The 14,071-nt window shown below is 37.9% G+C and overlaps 1 non-coding gene across 1 annotated transcript; it reads left to right on the top strand.

Annotated features, from left to right (window-relative positions):
• The first annotated feature begins 336 nt into the window (after positions 1–336).
• On the top strand, positions 337–469 carry LOC126005212 (small nucleolar RNA SNORA51). Its single transcript, XR_007494382.1, has one exon. It is a non-coding gene; the product is annotated as a small nucleolar RNA SNORA51 (small nucleolar RNA).
• The last annotated feature ends 13,602 nt before the right edge of the window (positions 470–14,071 follow it).

Here is a 14,071-nt window from a genome sequence, read left to right as displayed (position 1 = left end):
AAGAGCCTTAAAACAATTAGATAATGGAAAATTTTCTCAAAGAATGTGAACAGATGAAAATAGAAGTCTGGGATTAATTGACTAGAAATAACATAAGATTCATTGGAGTCCCGGAGACCCAGGAAGAAAATCTCCATTAAGCATCAACAGGGCTGGTGTGGGGTGGGGAAGAAGGACACTTGGGATATTGGTCATGGGAATGTTGCACTGGTGAAAGATTTTATATATATATATATGTATATATGTATATATACATGTATATATGTATATATGTATATATACATGTATATATACATATATATATAAAATCAAAAAGAAAAATAAAAGAAAAGATAAGGCCTCCCAATTCTTACCACAGGCTGTGCTCTTTACACTGACTATATAGAAAGATGAGGTACAGTAAATGCACCCCATATACACCTCAACCCAGGCCCTTTGCCTGGTCTGTATTCTGAATTGGGGGACCAAAAAAAAAAAAAAGAATCAACAGTCAAGGATATCATTGCAAAGAAGTTCCCAAAGCTAAAGAATGCATGCAACCATATTCTGGATGGCCATAAACTACCAGCTAAAAGAGATCAAAAGAGAAAACGCCCCCAGACACATACTAGTCACAATGATGAAAACCACAAATAGGGATAGAATACTGAAAACAGTAAGATCAAAAAGGGAAATACATACAAGGAGCATCCTTATAATTAACAAAATATTTGTCACAAACAACCCTCAAAGCCCGAAGGCAGTGATGGGATATAGGTTTGAAGGAAGCATATACAGCTTCACGGATAAACAACAACACAGAAATTTTATAGACTCCAAAGAAACCTTAAAAGAAGAACTAAAAGTTCTATTTTAAGGAAATACAGATACAGACTCATCAAATTCCTACAAAAAGATACATTAAATCCCATGACAATCATCTTTCTCAATGTCAATAGACTAACTGCACCAGTTAAGAGATACAGAGTGGCAAAATGGATCAAAAAATTGAATCCAATGTATTGATGCCTACAAGAAACACATATGAGTTGTCAAGAAAAATAGACTTAGTGTCAAAGGTTGAAGAACAACCATTTAAGCAAACAACTCCCATAAGAAGGTGACCATACTAATATTAGATGACACAGACGTTAGGCTTGAAAAGGTTATAAGGAACAGAGATGGACATTTCTTTCTTTTTGGGGTCACACCCAATAGCACTCAGAGATTACTCCTGGCTCTATGCTCAGAAATCTCTCCTGGCAGGCTCAGGGGACCATATGGGATGCCGGGATTCGAACAACTGTTCTTCTGCATGCAAGGCAAACACCTTAACTCCATGCTATCTTACTGGCCCCGAGATGGACATTTCTTAATAATCAAGTGATATGTACACCAGAAAGAAATCACCTTCTAGCAGGGGTCCTCAAAACTTTTTAAACAGGGGGCCAGTTCACTGTCCCTCAGACCATTGGAGGGTCTGACTATAGTAAAAACAAAACTTATGAACAAATTCTTATGCACACTGCATATATCTTAATTTGCAATGAAGAAACAAAACAGATACAAATACAATATGTGGCCCGCGGGCCATAGTTTGAGGACCACTGTAATCTAAAGTATATGAACCCAGAGGGACCAGAAAATACTTAAAGCTATTACAGATTTGAGAAAATACATCAATAGAAACACAATAATAGTAGGAGACCAACATTGCCCTGTCACCCTTTATAGGTTAACCAGGCTAAAACCCAAAAAGAATATAATGGCACTGCGGAAGAAATAGAAGAGAGTGGCTCAGTAGATATATAGGGCTCTCCATCCACAGAAAACTGGATATGCTTTCTTCTACAATGTACATAGTTTATTATTCAAGGAAGACCACATGCTACCCATAAAACATACCTCCACAAAATCAAGAGAAAAAATAGTACAAACTATCTTCTCATGGACTGTATAACTAGTCTATATAACTGTACAACTAGTCCCAGGGGTCTGTCTTGAGGGCAGCTTGATATTACTGAGACCCCCTAAAACTTTAGATTTATTAGTAAACACTTTAATATGCTCTTTGTCTGTCCAGGCTACTTGATGTAAAGGAGGAAGACTGGATAGAGATAAGCCCAATAGGCCTGTCTGACTCCATTAGTAGAGGCATATGCCCCAGGTCACTGTATGTTTGTGGGTATCCCCATTCTTAACTTCTTGTTTATCCCACCTGAATGATCAGAACCGCCCACACCTGGAATGGGTGGGTAGAAGAGTCTGCTTGGGGAGAGAGGGGATAAGAAGGAGAGTTAGAGTCAGCAAAAGGAATTAGTCAGCAAGGAAGTCTAGAGAGCAGCTGAAAGAGAGACAGAGGTAGAGAGAGCCAGGGAAGCAGCAGAGAAGTGGCTGCTTGGAAAAGGCTTAGCCTATATAGAAGCCATATGAGGTGGTTAGGACTGTGAAATAAAGCTGGCTGACTCCTAGAACTTCATATGACTGCTTTGTGAATTTCTCTGCCATCACCCTGCAACCTTCAGACCTGCCAGGCCCTAGGGGCTACAGGAGCTGGGCTAGGTTGAGAAAGGCTTCACTATGTGCTATCAACAAACATGGGCTGTCTCTCAATATATTAAAATAACAAACATTTTAGAAGTTAATGGTTTATCAGATGTAGTCATGATGCATTTGGCCTCATCTATCAATTCTGTCATCTGTCCCCAGGTGGGAAGGGCAGGTGGTTATGTCATCTGGGCTTCTGATGGTGTCAAGTAGTTGCTGGTCTCGGTGGTCAGGCTTACCTTCTGAAGCTTACACTGCAGCCAACGCATCTCCCATTTCATTTTCCCTTTGAAGCTGCAGTCAGCATCCTCTCCAGAGACCTCTTTGGCAGGCAGGATGAGTTGGTCGGGATCAAGATGTGGATCATCCTGTGGGAACACACATGCATACCCCCTCCCTGATGCAATGAATGCATCGGGACTTTTCCATTTTGAGATTAACAAATCTTTCCACATTACTAAAGGTTGTTGCATTAAATAATTAACGATGGGGCTGGATGGAGGTGGATGGCATCCTAGGCCACGTGGCTCCACAACCCCCATCCAGCCGGCGGGTCCCAGGCCCAGGTGAATGGCGGAATCATACTCATTCAGAGACTTGCATCAGGAAGCATCAGCTTTATTCATCCCTATCCACCACATGTGTGGTCTCTATCATAACCTTTCAAGCATTGCTATTCTTAGCTAGCCCTGTATCTTAATTCCTTTCAGCCATCTTCCCTTTGGGCTCCATGCTGGTCAAAGACCAGAACGCAGAGAGCCAAAAGCCAGAGAACCCAGCAGGGCAGAGGGCCCGAATCCCCTCGGTCCAAGGCTTATCTATCTTTTCCAAGACCCCTCCCAGGAATGGGCGGGGTCTTGCAGGTAAGGTCACACATAATATTTGGTTCCCAAGACCCCTCCCAGAAATGGGTGGGTCTCAGGTAGCTACACCTAAATCCAGGGTCTCAGATAGGTACACCTATAGTTTTTTCTCTATGGATTGATTCGAATGTATTTTACATGGATGTTAGTCCTTTGTCATCTGTATTAAAGAAAATTAATATAAATAATGCATGATTAAGCAATTGATGAGAAGAAGAATATGAAAAATCAGAATTTTCAAGCCACGTAATTTGACATTTCAGGGTTTGATTAGCTCTCTCAACTATGGCTTGTCTTTGAGAATTAAATGGCATTTTGGTGGAAACTATAATTCCCATATGTTGCAAAAAATTGAAAAGCCTTATAGGTATCGGCTGGTCCATTATCTGTATTAATTTTCATTGGCATTCCTAAAACAGAGAAGCAGGTAATTAGATGTTGAATAACATCTTTTAACTGACTCTCCCGGTGCAGTGGCCACAAAAGCATGAGAGAAAGTATCAACAGTATCATGAACGTAAGATAGGTGGCCAAACTTTGGGACATGAGTCACATCCATTTGCCATAAAACATTAGATTTTAAACCTTAAGGCTAACTCCCATCTGACGTGGAGAACATGTCATGTGACAGTAATGACAATTTCTTACAATTTGTCTAGCTTGCTTTTGAGTAATTCCAAACTTCTCTTCAAAGCCAGGCATTTTGATAATGCAATTGATGACTCTTCTGGGCTATTTAAAAATGTTTAAAACCAAGCTTCAAGTATAGCCATCATTTCGATGGTTACCTTCTGCTAAAGGGGATGGTAAATTGGTGTGGCCCCTTACATGATCAATAATAAACTTCTCCTGTCTAGACTGAATGAAAGTTTTCAATTGCATAGCTAAGTCAGATACCTTGGAACCAATGGAAATTGTAGCTGTTTCTATGGCAGGAAAATGTTTAAAAAGATAAGCCAAATCAGTTTACAAGTTAAATGGTTAAGGACATACTTAAAGATTTCTATTACAGCCCTAATCTCCACTTGCTGGGCAGAAACATTAGCAATGATTTTAATCACAGGAGGAAAGTTATCAATAAGAACTACTGAACGGCCAGAAATAGAGCCATCAGTGAAAATAAGAGCAACAGCAGTCAGTAGTGAATAACTTATTTTAGAAGGGAAAGAAATTCTTTATCTTAGGGAAGGCAAATGAAATAAAACATTTTCCAATAAAACTTGAAATGCAATTGCCCATTGATCCTCCATTTGTGTCAAATTGGTCAAATTGTTGTTTACTGTAAAGTATTACAATATTAGCAGCTTAATAGCCAGTGGTATCAATGCTTCTTAGTTTCCCTTTACCAATTACTAAGGCTACAATATATGGGTAGGAATAATAAATTTTCTTAGAAGAATGTAGAAGTTATATCCATTCCACAGGCCCATTTTTTTGCCATAAACAATCTGTGGGCGTGTAAGCAGTTTTCAACCTGGCAGCTGCTAGGATTTGAAATAGTTAATCTGTGTCAACTGGCTGAGGCTGATTGCTTTGTCTACTAATTTAAGGGCTTCAGGAGCCTTTTTAAAATTTGGGGAGGAATTTTTCCCACAGGATATTTAATAGGGGCTGAGATGACCCATAGTTAATTTCAAATAGGGTCTTATCCAATTAATGTTTTTGAAAATCAAAAGTATACACAATTTATTTCTTTGTATTTCTTTTTTTCTTTTTGGTTTTTGGGCCACACCTGGCGTTACTCAGGGGTTACTCCTGGCTATCTGCTCAGAAATAGCTCCTGGCAGGCACGGGGGACTATATGGGACATCGGGATTTGAACCAACCACCTTAGGTCCTGGATCGGCTGCTTGCAAGGCAAACACCACTGTGCTATCTCTCCAGGTCCCTTCCTTTGTATTTCTATCTGATGAGTGCCTATATATTCTTTATGAATAACTATTTTCAAATAGTTAAATGTGGATCTAATTGAATTTTATCATTAGCAATAATTAGTCCATCATAATTTAAATCCTTAATTATCTCCTATAAAATTTGCAAAGATAATAAGTCCTGGTTGATTGTAGCAAGTAAAGTATCATCAATATAATGAATTATATATGCCATTGGGTATCTTGATCTGATTCCTGATAAAGCTTGATAGAAAACATTTTAAACACATGGTGGGACTATTTTTCATTTCCTGTGGTAGTACTTTCCAGTGATACCTTTGATACCAACTTTTTAAGTTAGGAGATGTAATATTAAAGGCAAACTGATAGCAATCAAAGAGATTCAATTTTATAGTAAAAAGCAATCTTTCAAATCTCTGACTATAACACAGTATCCTTTGGGCACAGCTACAGGAGAAGGGAGACCTGGTTATAAAGTTCCCATATCCTCCATAGCTTTGTTAATTGTCCTCAAATCTTGGAGTAACATCCATTTCCCTAATTTTTTTCCCTAATATTTTTTTTTGGAAAGATAGGAGAGTCCCAAGGGGTGGTAGTCTGTTCTATATGCCTTATTTACAGTTGTTTCTGCACTAATTGCTCTACAGCCTTTAATTTTTCCATAAATAGTTGCCACTGTTCCAGTCATAAGGCTTATCTGACTTCCAAGAAATTTTATCTGCATAACACTACACAGTGGCCCCTAGGAAAAAGGCTATTCTTTCAAATTGTCTTTAAGATGTTTAGTTTTTACAAAGGCTAGTCCCATCTGTTCCTGGATGTCCCTCCCTCAAAAGTATAGAGGAGTATGGACAGAACATATGGCTGGATTGTGCCATGGTCTTTTCTGTCACTCCAAGTTAATATTCTTGTGCACTTGGTTACATTACTAGCCAAACCTAAGCCCATTACAAGTGGGACTAAATAAAACTGATAAGGTTCTTCATCTCAAAAGAAATAGTGACTGCAACAGGAACCAAACTTCCCCTGGAAAATTCTTAATGCCGCTCTGTCACCAACTTGCTACAGGTTGATACAACAACCTGGCATTGAGAAAACAGCAAAAACGTGATTCAAGAAAGGTTGCCCTATCTCATCACCTAACAGAAAGATTAATTCAGAAGATATGCTATCCTTTGATCTCTCTAAAAAACCAAGATAACTAATTACAGAAGATGGACTATGACAACCACAACTGAACAGAAGTTTTCCTGGGACCAATAAGAAATATCCTAGCCTATACTTCAGCCTAGGATTTGTACAAAAACAAACATCTCTAATCCCAAAGTTCTGACTTTGACAACCATGATTGAGCAGAACTTCTGGTACCATAAGGAAAGACTCTATCCTAGGCTTTGACTTAGGATCTGTGCAGAAACCAGGATCACTAATTTCAGAAGATTGACTACAACAAACTTGACATGATATATTGTAATATATAATATATATTATAATATGTATAATATAATATATAATATGTATAAAATTATATTTATTATATTTTGCCATTACCAAAGTAATCATCCCAAAGTCCATATTTCCAAAGGCGAGGAAATGTTATCTCTCCTAAATTCCTGTTTGCAGTGATTCTACCCTCACTATGCAATGAGGTCATGAATCCATGATTCTCAATGAACAAATTAGTTCAATAATTCTGGGTTACAGTGTTGTCATATATGTGGAGAAAAAGGGACTTTTATTCACTGCTGGTGGGAATGTTAATTGGTGGCCTTTTTGAAAAACAAAATGGACTTTCCTCAAAAAAAATTAAAAATTCAGCTCTCATATGATCCAGCAATACCAGTCCGTGGAACACAACATAAAAAAACCCTCTGAATTCCTATGTTCTATATTGCAGCATTATCCACAGTAGTCAAAATCTGAAAAAAACTACCCAAGTGCCCAAGAACAGATAGAACATATTCTTGGATAAAGAAACTGTAGTACATCTATCTACAAAATGGAATATTATGCAGCTGTTACAAAAGAAAAGTTATAAAATGTGTTTATACATGGGTGGATATGGACAGTATTGTGCTGAGTAATAATGAGTCATAGGAAGAAGCATTGATTTAGAATAATAACACCCATTTGTGAAATATAAAAATATTATGGTAATCCCAAAGACTACAGAAACAAGGTTGAGGAGGACTAGGACTTGGTAAGAAGCTTGCCACAAAATGAGGAAAGTGAAGATACAGTTACAAAAAAGGACCACCATAGCAATGATAGTTGAAAATGATCACTCTGGACAAGAAAAAAAAGGTAAAATGATATGCATGATATACCTTCAGTAACCTTCAGTACCTAAGATGAAGAGAGAGGAGACAGAGAAGAAAAATGTATGCATTAAAGGCAGGCAAGGCAGTGGGACTGATAGAAACTGGGAACAATGGTGGTGGGAAATGTGCACTAGTGAACTGATGGGTGTACAGTTACAATTCTCTAACTGTGTATCTCACAGTGATTCAATAAAAATTATTAATTAAAACACTTTCATAAAATAATTCTGGGTTACTTGTATACACAAATTAAAATGCAATATAAACTAATAGTCCATCTTTGGATATAATATAATAGATGTAACAAGGAAAATCTGATGAGTATATACTAGGGAACCTGACTATACTTATATTATTTGCTTTTCTACCTAAAAGCAAATCTAATTTCCTAAATAGTAACATATCTGAGTTTCTCACCTGCCCTAGAATGTACATCCAATAGATAAGAGGTTATCACCCTCCTTTTATTTTTTTATAATTACTTTATTTAAATGCCATAGTTAAAAGGCTGTTCATAATATAGTTTTTATTTACTGTTACAAAGTTGCTCGTGATTGTCATTCATACAGTGTACAACACCCTTCACCAGTGCTCATTTCCTGACACCAATATCCCCAGTTTACCTCCCACCCAATCCCCTGCCCTCTCCCTGCCTGCCTCTGTGGCAGTTTTCTTCTCTTTCTCTTTCATTTTTTCTTTTTAGACACTGGTTTGCAGCATTAAAACTGAATGGGTATTACACACATTCCTTTACTCCTCTTTCAGCATCTATTTCTTGTCCAGTGATCATTTCCAACTATCATTGTCATAGTGATCCCTTCTCTGCCCTAACTGCATTCCCCCCTCCCACTATTTGTGGCTAAATTCCTACCATGGACTGGTCTTCCTGGCCTTCTTTTCTACTGTCTCTGAATATTACCATACTGTCTTCTTTTTCTATATCCCACAAATGAGTGTGATTATTCTATATCTATCTCTCCCTCTGACTCATCTCACTCAGCATAATACTCTCCATTTCTATCTATGTATAAGTAAATTTTATAACATCATTTTTCCTAACAGCTGCATAGTATTCCTTTGTGTAACCACAGTTTCTTTAGCCACTCATCTGCTCTCAGCCATTTGTTTTTTATCCAGATCCTGGCTACTGTAAATAGTGCTGTGATGAACATAGGAGTACAGAGGGCTTTTCTGCATTGAGTTTTTGGGCTCTTTGAGTGTATTTTTAGGAGTGGTATTGCTAGGTCATATTTCTAGATTTTTGAGGAATATTCATATTGTTTTCTAAAAAAGACAGAACCACTCTGCATTCCCACCAGCAATGAAAAAGTCCCTATCTTCCCTCATCCATGCCAGCACTGGTTGTTCTTGTTCTTTGTGATGTCTGCCAGTCTCTGTGGTATGAAATTATATCTCATTGTTGTTTTGGTTTGGAACTCCCTGATGATTAAGGATGTGAAACACTTTTTTATGTGCTTCTTGATCATCTGAATGTCTTCTTTGAGGAAATGTCTGTTCATTTCTTTTTTCCATTTTTGGATGGAGTTAGGTTTTTTGTTTTGTTTTGTTTTTGTTTGTTGCTGTTGTTTTTCTATGGTCTCTTAGGTAGTAACCCCTTATGAAATTTAACCCTCCTTTTAAACATCAAAAAATAGACTCAAAAAACTTCACTTTCTCTAAAATTTACAAACAGGACAATGGAGTCTGAAATCTAGATCTATTAATGTCCAGTGTGTCATCCTCTATATCAGGGGTCTCAAACTCGGTGCCCGCAGGCCGTTTGCGGCCCTCCGTACAACATCTTGTGGCCCGTGGCCGGCCTTCAAATATCGCAGTAATCACGATTATTCGCTTACCGAATAATCGCCATAGAAATTGCATTAGTAAGAAAAAAATTGCATTAAACATTCGCATACCTTGAGCAGGGTATGCAAATGTTTAATGCGATTTTTTGCGATTTTTTTTCTTACTAATGACATTTTTTTATATTGAAGGCCAGTAAAGATTTTATTTTCAATTATTTATCTTCCTAATTTTCTTTTTTTATATTTAAATGACAGACATTTATTAGAATATATAACAGCAAATCTTACACAGTGATAGTTAAGGTACACAACAGCAAATCTAACACAGTGATATTTAAGGTACACAGTGACAATAAGTGAGGGCCTTTCCACCAGCAGTGTTATCCTCCCTTCATCCCTTATCTCCCTCCTTTATCCCCCAGAATGCTAGTGCATCTAAAAGCATATATGTTAACACTAATGTAAACCCTTTTCTTTTTTGCACTAATGCAATTTTTATTGCAAATATTCAGTAAGCGAATAATCACGAAAACTTTGCGCCTAGCGCAGACATCATTTCTGCTGCTCCTGCCAACTGTCCCTTGCATTATCGGAGGCCTAAGGGAGAGAAGGGAGAGAAGTTTATTACAGAATTAGATTTTTTCATACCTTCATCATGACTTCATCAAAGCCTGCAGTGAAGAGAAAGATTGATGATGAGCACAGACAATTTCAGGAAAAGTGGGAGACGCAGTATTTCTTTGTTGAGCACAGGAGCATCCCCACATGTCTTATTTGCTCAGAGAAAGTTGCAGTGCACAAGGAATACAACTTGAAATGCCATTATTCAAATAAACATGCTGAGGAATGTGCAAAATATCAAGGAAATGAGAGAGCCAAGTGAGTTGCCAGTCTTAGAGCATGTCTAATGAGGAAACAAGATTTCTTCAAGAAAGCAACCAAAGAGAATGTTGCATCAGTCGAAGCTAGTTACATGGTTAGTGAGATGATTGCTAAAGCAGGGAAACCATTCACAGAAGGAGAGTTTGTTAAAGAAAAATGCATGTTACAGGCTGCAAGTATTATCTGTCTGGAAAAGAAAGGTCAGTTTAGCAAAATCAGCCTTTCTGCCAACACTGTGGCAGAGTGCATTTCTGACATGTCAGTGACCTTTATCATCAACTGTGTGAGAAAGCCAAATGTTTTGATGCATACTCAGTTGCTCTTGACGAGGGCACAGTTATAACAGACACTGTGTAGCTCACAATTTATGTCTCTGGTGTTGATTGCATTTTGAATTGACAGAGGAGCTGCTCACAATAATTCCAATGCATGGCCAGACCACTGCTAATGAAATATTTCAGCATCTGTGTGATGCCATTGAGAATGTAGGTTTGACATGGAAGAGGTTTGTTGGAATAATAACTGATGGAGCGCCATCAATGACAGGGAGAAGAAATGGACTTGTGGAACTTGTTCAAAAAAAACTTGAAGAGGAAGGTATAGAGAAGGCCATTGCTCTTCACTGCATTATACATCAGCAAGCCCTTTGCAGTAAATGCCTGTTGTGTGATGTCTGTTGTTGTGAAATGCATCGACCAAATCAGATCCAGGGACTTAAAGCACAGGAGGTTCCGTGCTTTTTTAGAGGAAATGGAATCAGAATATGGAGATGTGCTCTATTTCACCGAGGTACGTTGGCTCAGCAGGGGAAATGTCCTGAAAAGATTTTTTGAGTTGAGAGAAGAAGTAAAAGCCTTCATGGAGAAGGATAGGAATGCTGTTTCTGAGTTGAGTATCACAAATGGCTCGTGGACTTAGCTTTTCTTGTTGACATCACACATAAGCTGAATGTATTAAACAAGATGTTACAAGGCCCAGGGGCAGCTTATCAGTGCTGCCTATGACAATGTGAAAGCATTCTCCACAAAACTAGTGTTATGGAAATCCCAGCTCTCTCAGACAAGCCTTTGCCATTTCCCAGCATGTAAGGAACTTGTGGATGCAGGCATACCATTCAGTGGTGAGAAATATGTTGATGCTATTTTTAAGCTAGAGAAGGAATTTGATCACAGATTTGCAGACTTCAAAAACCACAGAGCCACTTTCCAAATTTTTGAGGACCCCTTTTCCTTTAATGTGCAAGATGCCCCTCTTGTGCTTCAAATGGAGCTCATTGACCTGCAGTGCAACTCTGATCTCAAAGTCAAGTTCAGAGAGATTAGTGGAAAAGCAGACATGCATGGGCAATTTTTGAGAGAATTGCCCCCCAGCTTCCCTGAGCTTTCCCGAATGTTCAAACGCACCATTTGCCTTTCTGGGAGCACATATCTGTGTAAAAAGTTATTCTCCACATTGAACTTCAATAAGTCAAAGTACAGGTCTAGACTTAATGATGATCATCTTCAAGCCATACTGAGAGTCTCAACTGCTTCCTCTCTAAAGCCATATGTGGTTCAGATTTGTGAGAAGAAGTGCTGCCAAGTCTCTGGCAGCAAGGAATAGGCAAAAGACACCATGTTCAGAAGAACTATCCATAATCTTCACTCAATGTTCTATTCATTTTCAGAAGAAATAAATAAAACTGTTAATAATGACGTTTGAGGACTTTTTTTTTTGTGAAATCTCTTATGTGGCCCTGCCTCACCCTGACTTTGCCTCCTGTGGCTCCCAGGTAAATTGAGTTTGAGAACCCTGCTCTATATTATCATCTTATATGATGTCCAGCAATGTTCAGTTCCTTGGCTGAGGAGAAAACCATTTTTTAAGGAGAATTTTATTATTCCATCCACAAAATCAATTTTCTGGTTCAGGGGGATGCTACCTACTTGCCAGTAATGAGGAGGTTCCTCAGGACCACAATAAACTAGTCCCTACACAGATCTTGGAGATATAGTGGTCCTTCTTGACGGCTTGAATTTCATATTCTTCCCAGGTTGGGAGAGCTTGGTCCACATCTCCTTCACATTCTACACTATCATGCTATATTTATGAGTGAATGTTAACAGTCTTCACATAACCCAGGAGCTTCTTGCTATTGTGGTAGTTGCTGAGCAATTGAGTATTGTTCTTGACGAAATGCATGAGCACAGAGTACAGGCTGTGTTGAATTCTCCTCCAGTTTCTGCAGCTCCTCAAAAGTCATATCCCTCTTGACTTTGTTGAGAGGCTTATGAAGGTGCCTGCAAGGTTCTCAAAAATATTCATTCCCTCTTCATTGCTACAGCTGCCTAAGAGAGAGCTCGAGAGGGTTCGGTAAGGGAATATTTAAAGACCCTTTTTTTTTTTATTTAAACACCTTGATTACATACATGATTGTGTTTGGGTTTCATAAAGACCAATTTTTTTTCTCCAGTATTGAGGATTGATATGAGTTTATAAATCTTCCTAATAGGTCTCCGGTGTTTTTCCCAGAAAGACAGGGTTTTTCCCATTCCCTTGAAACTGAAATGACTTTCTCCCAACCAATATACTTCTCCAGAAGTGACTATATGCCATCAGAGATTAGACTGTAAGATGCCTTTTAGCACTGTCTAGGCTTCTTAGGAAATCACCCTCTGTGATAAGTCCAAATTACTCCATGTAGAGACCCATGAGGAAAGGAATGAGGGCCCCATAAACAGCCCTTGTTGAATTTCTAGATACAACCAGCACCAAATCATCAGCCTCAGGAGCAGTCTGAGGTATAGATCACCCAATCTTTGCTAAGATTGGCCATAGAGCCCAATTTGCATAGATTAGGCAAAATAATTATTGTTAATATTATAAGGCACTACCTATGTTTTATCATGATTTATATTACAGCAAGTTAGAATCTACCTTTTCAAAACCTTCGTGCCTAAAAACAAATTGTGGTAGCATATATCAAACAGGTTATTTATTCACTGTCTTTAGATGCTTATTTCATTTTATAGATATCCTATTTGATATTAGAAAAGTTAAATGAAGAGTAGTCTTTGATTACTCAAGCAAAAGTAAAGGCAAATGAACAAATTGTTTTAAAATACATTTTGCTCTGGGCTGAAGTAATAGCACAGCAGGTAGGATGTTTGCCTTGTACGTAGCTGACCCTACTTTGATCTTGGCCTTCCCCTATGATCCCCCAAGCCGCCAGTAGTGATTCAGTACAGGTCTTAGAGTAACCTCTGAGCATCGCCAGTGGTAAACCACCCCCGATCCAAATAAATAAAATATAAAAATAAAATGCCCTTAACTGAAAAAATTAAAATCTTATTATAAATGTTAGTATTTGGTTCAAAACTGTGCAAAGAATTAGGCCCTCAAGCTTTTACAGTTCCATGAATATCTTCTAAATATAGGAAAGTAAAACTGAAATTTATGTCAATTTGTTAATGGCATTACTTAAAATTATAATAATTAACTAATTAACAACTTAATTAACTCAGCACTTCATTTACTTACTTGAGTTCACTTAAATTCCCAAGATGTGATTTAATGAACTTCTGCTGTAATTCCTGACTAGCCACATAAATTGTGTGATGTATATTTCTTCTATTTTAAAGATATTTACTGAAAATTATGATTTATGACAGAACACTAAACCTTAAAGTGAGTTTTTGTTTTATTTTTTTTATCAAAGGAATATCTCTGAATTTCTAAATGCAGCCATTTTCCCACTCCCCATTTTCTCTTTTAAAACAAAAATCATTTGGAGCTCATTTGTT

Source organism: Suncus etruscus, chromosome 3 (genome assembly GCF_024139225.1).
Source record: "Suncus etruscus isolate mSunEtr1 chromosome 3, mSunEtr1.pri.cur, whole genome shotgun sequence".
Classification (NCBI taxonomy): domain Eukaryota; kingdom Metazoa; phylum Chordata; class Mammalia; order Eulipotyphla; family Soricidae; genus Suncus; species Suncus etruscus.
Note: the sequence above shows the minus strand (reverse complement) of the source record. Positions and strands in the feature narration are given on the sequence as shown.